The following is an 8642-nucleotide window of genomic DNA, read 5'->3' on the forward strand; positions in this document are numbered from 1 at the left end:
AGTCTCAAAGGTGAAAGCAAACAAGCAAACAAGCAAACTTAATTTTTTAGTTAAATGAGATGGAGCTATGCTCAGAGGCAAAACGCGTGCCTGCAACAGGTCCTACATGCTCTGGTTTCAAGGGCCAGAGCTGAAGAACGTCTAATCTGCTTCTTCTCTGCCTAAATCTGACATCCAAACACGGCGCTGGACCTTTAGGACTGCTGTTTCAGAGCAGGACACGTCACGAAACTCCTGGGTTCCAGCTCCAATCGCACGGAACCCCGCTGGCGGCTGCGGAGGGTGGAGGAGGAGACCGGCGCATCTCTTCCTATTCCTCAGGGTCCGGCTGAGGAGCCCGCTCTCTCCTCCGCGGGGCGTTGTTTCCCCTTCTGACTCTGAGGCTCATTCTCGGTGGACCTCGAAAGACAGCGTGTAGTGCCCGGCAGCAGCGAGGCATTTTTTTTTCCCCCACCCCGGGACGCTTCCGGGAAGAAAGGACCCGGCGGCTGGCGCATGCGCACTATACTGCCATCGCCCCTGAGCAGCGCAGGCTCCGCCCAGTGGACTCCGAGCTCCTGGGCTCTTGGCCTCTCTGCTTGGGCACCACTGGCTTTAGTGTCTCCCTTTGGGTTTTTAAAAGATAGTTATAAGGCTATTCTGTCGTGTATTTGCGACTGATCAATAGTCTGAAACTGTACTGCAAACCATTCTACCGAAGTACATTCAACTTAAAAAAAAAAAAGCACAGGTGCATGCATGCTTTAACAAAAGAAAATCAGACTGTGCCAAAGTTTATAAGGAAAACATTGGCGCTCAGCCCACACATTCCCCAACAGCCCCACTTCCAGCTTCCTTTGGACATTTTGTTTTGTTTTGCCACCTGCAACAGACACTCGTGTCTTTGCACAATGTCAAAATATATTAACAGTAAACTCAAAAGCTTCTTGGAAGTCGAGATGTCCCTTGGTGGCAGACACTTGGCAAACACAAGATCTTTTCTCTTGATCTTAATTGCTGATACTAACTCTCAGATCACACAGAGCATACCACCGTGTAATTGTATGTGTGCAGTACAAATAGCTACAAAGGTGTGAAAGGGGCGGCAGAGTCATGAGTTTTACTGGAGGCAGAGGCACAGAGCTGTACAAATGCAGTTATGGCAAGTGGTAGATAGAGACAATGTCCACAGTCTGGACACTGTACTAGAGACAGAAAGCTAAGCCACAGTGTCACCAGGACTACACAGAAGAACTCTGCGTGTGTGTGTGTGTGTGTGTGTGTGTGTGTGTGTGTGTGTGTGTGTGTAGGGGGAGGGAAATGCTAGGGGCGAGGGGTCATTGGTATTGTCCTTTTTTGTTGTTGTTGTTTTGTTTTTCAAGACGGGGTCTCTCTGTGTAGCCTTGACTATCCTGACTCACTTTATAGACCAGGCTGGCCTCGAACTCAGAGATCTACCTGCCTCTGCCTCCCAAGTGCTGGGATTAAAGATATGCGCCACCACGCCAGGCACTTTGAAATTTTTTATAAGTGATGCGTTTTTATTTTTAGGCGTAAGTTCTTGATAAGTCCGTGCCTTGTGGATGTTGCTGGACTCAGGGTTGTGTCCTCATGTACAACAACGTACAGTCACCCTGCCTCTGCCTTCCGCTCAGAATGGAGCCACATGAGACTTGGAAATGGAGTTACATCAGACAAGGCGCAGCCTGAGAGCTGCTACTCCTCACACTGCGGGGTGACCTAGAGCAGGGCACAGCTTGCTCTACACTGTTGTGCCTTCCAAGCAAGCACGCCGCCGCTTAGCTTCATCCCCATGTACAAGTGTCAAGACTGTACATTTCTTAGCTAAGTCATCTCCCCTTTCCGTTAAGCACAGCTTAAGTAAGGAGTCACAGCAGTTAGGCAGGGACGCTGGTAGACCGAAAGTTGGAAACAACCAGCTATGTATACATCCAGAGCCGCCGTGGAAGCTTCCTACCAGGACGTCCGGGGACTCCTTAGCTAGACCCCAGGGTCTGCGTTCCCAGGTCGCGTGGACCTGAGCCCTCTCGGACCTTCGTCAGCCTTTGGAGCTGCCGAGGGGATCTCCACAGCTCTCCACTCTTCTCTCCCTGCAAGCGTCCAGCACTTGGAGCCTTCGGTGCAAGCCTGGAGCTCCTCAAACGCCACAACCAAAGCAAAGGATTAGAGACATTTTGTCACCACTGTGCTTCCCGGGGACTGCCTGGCTGCACATAAAAAGAACCATTTCAAAAGCTCTGAAGGGTCTGACTAGCTAGCATGTCTTTTTTTTTTTTTCAGATGTATTTATTTTATGTCTACGAATACACTGTCTTCATGCACACCAGAAGAGGTCACCAGGTCTTATTCCAGATGGTTATGAGCCATCCTGTGGGTGCTAGGATTTGAACTCAGGACCTCTGGAAGAGCTTTTGACCACTGAGCCACCTCTCCAGCCCTAGTTAGCATATCTTATGAATGTGTATTCCCTAAAGTTCTGATACTCCAATATAGGCTCGTCAGCTCTTCCCTGATGATTTCCTAGGTCTAGACAGGGCTGAGTAATTCTGGCTTCTCACACGGTTTTCTTTCAGGCAACGTAGGAACACTGAGAAACATTTGTGTTCTCGGGATGTTGCTGCTTGTGCGTTTGTTTGTGCCACAGGATCTTGCTAAATAGTTTATCTTGGTCTGGGCTCACTATGTCAGCCAGGCTGGCTTGGAAGTCGTTCCTTCTGTCTGAGGCACCTGAGTTTTTTGGATTACAGGAACGAACCACACCTCGCCGGGCAGTCACTTTCAAGCTATTCAGAATGAAGCCCTGGTTCAAACCTTCATCACTTTGCAGTAGCACACAAATTTACCTATTGGGGAAGATTAAGAATCCTACTTTGAGCCAGGTGTGGTGGCACATGCCTTTAATCCCAGCTCTCGGGAGACAGAGGCAGGCGGATCTCAGCCTGTTCTATAAAGCGAGTCCAGGACAGCCAGGACTACACAGAGAAACCCTGTCTCGAAAAATCAACCAACCAAACAAACAAAAGCACGGTGGAGGGAGAGGGACAAGAGAGGGGAGTCAGAAAAGAGAAACATCCTATTTTCCTTTTTTGTGTCTGTTTGATTGTTTGTCTTTTGAGACAGGTCTCTCTACATAGGCCTAGCTGTCCTGGAACATACCACATTGGCTAGGCTGGTCTCAAACTCACAGAGATCTGCCTGCCTCTGCCTCCCAAGTGCTGGGATTAAAGGTGAGTGCCACCACGCCTGGTACACTTGACTCCCCACCCTTCCTCACCCCCTCCCACTGCTGCCCACATACACAGGGTTTCTCTGGGTAGCCTCGGCTGTCCTGGAACTCACTCTGTAGACCAGGCTAGCCTCGAACTCAGAGATCCGCCTGCCTCTACCTCCCAAGTGCCGATATTAAGGGGGTGTGCCACCACGCCAGGCCAGGCACACTTTACTCTTTATAGATTGACTCCCCTCCCCCCGCCCCAAGTAAGCTGTTAGGAGAAAGTAAAGGCTTAAAGAAAGACTTTCGGTGCTAGCCCTATCTGAGAAGGCTCTCTGTGACATCAATCACACTTGCCACCGAAGCACTAAAGTCCCCAGGCCCCACGAAGGAAAGAGCGAGATGACCAGGGGCCACTTCTCAGCGGCTTCCCATGCATGGCTGAGTGCCAAGCACAGCAATACTGTCCAGCCGGGGTGGGTAGAACAGAGTCCAGTTAGTCCGGGCCCCGAGAAAACAGCAGACCTTAGGACTTAGATGGAACGTTTGATAAGAGTCAGATAAGGAGCCTCTGTGGCTGAGAGCAATGAGGATGGCCCGGGTTGGGGAGGCAGCACAAACGGAAAGCCTGGAGCGTCCTGACAAGGAAATTCTCTCCCTGAATTGCCTTTTCCTATTGAGATAAGATAGTTTACAATAAAACCCAGGGCTGTAGAGTGCAGCTTCCAACTCTAGCAGAGCAGCCTGCTCTCAGGCTTTTGAGGCATGTGATTGTCTGGTGGGTAAAGACCGTGTGTGTGTGTGTGTGTGTGTGTGTGTGTGTGTGTGTGTGTGTGTGTGTGTTGGGGGGGGTCTCCATCTGGCCCTCACCTGCTACACATAAGACAGAGTCACTGGCCTTAGACCCAGAAAGCACGTCCTGACTCATACCACACTCACCAGCTGTTGGGTTCTAGTTAGCCCCTCCCTCCCCGCCTTTTTTTCTTTTCTTTCTGGTTTTTGAGACAGACTCTTGCTATGTAGCCCAGGCTGACTTCAAACTCACTATGTAGCCCAGGCTGGTCTTGAACTCCTGATCCTCCCATCTCAGCCTCCCTATTCCTGGGATTTGAGGTGTGAGCCACTGCGCCTGGTTCTTATTATTAATCTCACATATGCGTCCACCTCTTCTGCCTGCTGGGAAATACAAAGATTCCTAACAAGCAATAAAAGAGTTCTTTAAACTCTAAAATGCCACAAAGAGGACCCAGCTGCCATCGTCTCACAGCACAAAGGATTTCATTTGTACAGGCTTTCCGGTTTTCAGGAGCAGTTCCACTTTTCCTTAAAACTCACCTGGTGGTGGCACACGCCTTTAATCCCAGAACTGGGGAGGCAGAGGCAGGCAGGTCACTGTGAGTTCAAAGCCAGGTCTACAAAAATGAGTCCAGGACAGCTAGGACTATAAAAGAAACCCTGTCTCTTAAAAACCAAACAAACAAACAAAATCCCCTCACCTGGAAGGGTACCGTGATGCACACCTGTAATCCCAGAGCACTCGGGAGGCAGAGGCAGGTGGATCTCTGTTCAAAGCCAGCCTGGTCTACACAGGGAGTCCAGGACAGCCAGGGCTACACAGAGAAACTGTGTCTCAAAAAAAACAAAACAAAACAAAAAACAAACAAAATAAAACAAAAGCAAACAAAACCCTTACCGGCTGTCTTTGAACGCACAAATACATTGCTATTATCCAGCCGTATGCTCCATTAAAATTGTGAGCAGGCAGGATTGAGGAGACTCTGAAATATGTGAGAAGGGTGGCAGCGTGTCACCCAGTTCATAGAGCCTTAGGCAGGAAATAGTCCCCTGTAGGCAATCTAATGACTCACCTATTGTCCCAAGTGAGTCAGTGTCCTAGGGGAGCCAGGGCCAGAAGCTGCCAGAGGAGATGGTAGGCAAGGGCTCGGTCTGGACTAGATCAGCCACTTTTCTTGTCACTCTGACCAAATACGCAACATGAAAGAAGGGTTTCTAAGGGCTCACAGTTTGAAGGGATACAGTTCATCCTTGCAGGGCAGGCATGGCTGCCGGAGCTTGTGGTAACTGCTCACCTGGTAGAACACCTCGGTTTCTCCTTTTTGTTCAGTCTGGGTCTCCAGCCCACATGGATGGACCCAACCATCCCCACTCAGCTAAACCTTTCTAGAAACACCCCCCCCACACACACACACAGACTCACCCTGATGTGTGTTCCACAGCGATTTGAAATCCAGTCAGCCACCCTGGCGGTGGAGGCACACATCTTTAATCCCAGCACTTGGGAGGCAGAGGCAGGTGGATTGCTATGAGTTTCGAGGCCATCCTGGTCTACAGAGACAGTCCAGGACAGTCAAGGCTACACAGAGAAACCCTGTCTCGAAAAACAAAAAACAAGAACAAAAACAAAAACAAAAAGAAAGAAAGAAAGAAAGAAAGACAGAAAGACAGAAAAGAAATCCAATTAGCCTGACCGTGAAGACTATCCCTTAGTCTGAGCAGATCCCACTGGAGGGAAAGAAAGAGAACCAATGCCCTGCTAATGTTTTGTGAACGCCCTACCCATGAGCTACACCTCAGGTCTGTTACCTTCCTAAATTTCCTCAGTGGTAAAATGAGAATAGTTAATATCTTTCTGTCACGTGGGCCGTCATCTCACCTCTCTCTGTACCCACAGTTCCTGGGAGATGGGCCAGTGCTCCAACTGGCTGTAACCATGAGGAACAAATGTCTCATTCTCTGCAGGGGCCAACATTAACCCAGGCTTCGCTGGCTAGCATGTGCATGGGTCACACCCCTGCCCCCTTTGCCTTCCCAGCCTTCATTTTCCTCTCGTTTACTCCTTCCTTTATATTCATTCAACTAACACTTTCTGAGAGGTGAGAGTGTCCAGGCCAACCTGCTGGGTCTGTGAGGAGTGTACTTGACTCCCAGTCCTGGCCCCGTGTCACATGGAGAGGAGCGCACAGTGCCTGAGGGGAAAGGTTGGGAGGTAGAAAAACTAGACCAGGGAGGCATGTCCCAAGGATATGACCTTTGAGTCTGGCTTTGAAGAGCAGATCATGATCTCCCTCGTAGAGACAGCAAGAGAAAAGTCAGGAGTACAGAGTGCATGGATGCATGCATGTCTTGCACACGTATGAGGACACGCATTTACGACAGAAGGGTGGTGGGAGCCATGCTCTGCCAGCAGCTTCTCTCTAAGCAAGAGGATTGAAAACTAGACGGTTCCTGGAAATAAGGCTGCCTGTTCATTGCGGGTTGTGACCATGACTAAATTAAAGCAATAGTCCTCCGCCCTGGCTGTGTGCATCAGAATTACCTCCAGCTTGTTACTGGTTTGGATTTCATTCCTATGCCCTGCCCGCCCCTTCATGTATTCTGATTTAGTGGCTGGGTTTGGGGCCCCTAACTGTGTTCAGCTTTTGCAGTTTTTGTGGAGTTGTATGCCCACAACCACAGCTCTTTCGGGAGGTGGAGGCAGGAGGATCAGAAGGGTTCAAGGCCAGACTGTTCCATATGTATGTATGTATGTATATACCACATAAGATACATCTACTGACAAGGAAGGGTATACATCTGAGCACAGTGATCAGTAAATAAATATGAGCACTGAGTGGTGGTGGTGCACACCGTTAATCCCAGCACTCAGGGAGGCAGAGGCAGCTGGATCACTGTGAGTTTGAGACCAGCCTGGTCGACAAAGAGAGTCCAAGACAGACAAGGCTACACAGAGAAACTCTGTCTTGAAAAACCAACAAGTAAATAAGTAAGTAAGTAAGTAAGTAAGTAAGTAAGTAAATAAATAAATAAATAATAAGACCAACAGAAAGGCATATAGAACAAAGCAGGGCATAATAAGTATAAATAGTAAGAGGAGACCAGTGATAGGTATGTAAAACAAACAAAACAATATTACTTGTTGTTACCTCTGTTGTGGCTACTCGCTGCCTCATGGTGTCGCTGTTGGACACTGGTCCTACTGTGTCTTCAGCTGGCTCCACCAATGGCTAGTTCAGGACAGCTTCTGCCTTTGCTGACCTTGGCTAAGGGAACTGGGTTTGAGTGACACCGCAGTTCACCAGTTCACCGCAGTTCTCCCACTACAGCAGCTGGTTTCAACAACTGTCAGGTCAGACCTGGCTCGAGCCCTACCCAGCCCGCTGAGCTGAACCTCCCCTCTCCACGCCTCTCTTCCACAGGGGTGCATCTCAGGGGCTCCAGCTTTTCTTTGACTACCTTGGAATCTTAGGGTGGGAATACATCCATTTTTCTCAGACAGCGAGAGTGTTCTTTTCAAGAAAAGGACCCATCAGTTCTGACTTCTGTTCAGAAGGCTGTCCTCCGTAGCTCCGCTATCCTCCATGGCAAGCACTGGTTCTCAACCTTCCTAATGCTGCGGCCCTTTAATGCGGTCCCTCATGCTGTGGTGAAGCCCACATGAATTTATTTTTGTTGTTACTTCATCACTGTAATTTTGCTACTATTATGAATCGTGTTTTCTAATGGTCTTAGGGTGACTCCTGTGACAGAGTTGTTTGGTTCCCGCTCCCCCCGCCCCAACAAAGGAGTTGAGACCCAGAGGTTGAAGACTGCTTGCTGCTTTAAAGGATACCCCTTCAAGACTGCCACCACCCACACACTCCTGGTGAAGCCAACACCTGCGACTCCAAGACAGATGCTTGCTTCTTTAACGAAGGGGGAAAATTGCCACATGCCTAAATCTCTGCCTGGAAACCATACGATGTGCCTGTTCAAAACCCAGCAAACAAAACAAAACAAAAACAAAAACAAAAACAAAAAAACCTCTTTGCAGCCAAGAAGAAGGATTAGTGTGTCAGGAAGATTAAGGATCAGTGAGTGTGTCGGGAAGATTAAGGACCAGTGTGTCACCGAAGATCGCCGTAGAGATGGGAGGCTGCGCGCTTCATTCGTTTTCTGCTGCATCCGTCTACGCTGTGGTCCACAGTGGAACTACACCAAAGGCTGGGAGCTAAGCCAGTTCTCGGGTCTCCTGCTCACATCTCCTGGGCCACAGAGTCTCTGCGGGTCTCATCCTCCCACCAGCAGCCCTGGGGCTATGTGACAGGACTAGCTTTCACAGAGGGTCCAATACATCAAAGCTGTCAGCACAGCTGGGAACAAGGGACGTTTTCAGATAAATCTCAAATGTCTCGACAATATATTTATTGCCTGTCTGGCTGTCAGGTCACAGTTTGAGATAGAAGAAAATGTTTGTATCCAAATCGGGAATCCCAACATCTGTGGGAGCGGAGGCAAAGCCGCTGGGAGTTGAAGGCAGGAAGACAATTGTGGCCAGTGGTCAGCGAGGAAAGCCTGGTGCTCCGATGACCTCATGGCGCTTTTCTGGACACTCCCTTCCCTCCTGCCCACCTCCGCCCACAGGCATATCAGA

At 49.4% G+C, this 8642-nt stretch overlaps 1 long non-coding RNA gene across 1 annotated transcript; it reads right to left on the reverse strand.

Moving 5' to 3' along the window:
• Nucleotides 1-4: 4 nt before the first annotated feature.
• LOC311609045 lies at nucleotides 5-5888 on the reverse strand. Its single transcript, XR_014783248.1, has 2 exons — nucleotides 5430-5888; nucleotides 5-2207 (listed from the first exon to the last, which is right to left on the reverse strand). It is a non-coding gene; the product is annotated as an uncharacterized lncRNA (long non-coding RNA).
• Nucleotides 5889-8642: the final 2754 nt, after the last annotated feature.

The sequence above is a fragment of the Acomys minous genome (genome assembly GCF_964271855.1).
Source record: "Acomys minous genome assembly, chromosome: 11".
Lineage (NCBI taxonomy): Eukaryota > Metazoa > Chordata > Mammalia > Rodentia > Muridae > Acomys > Acomys minous.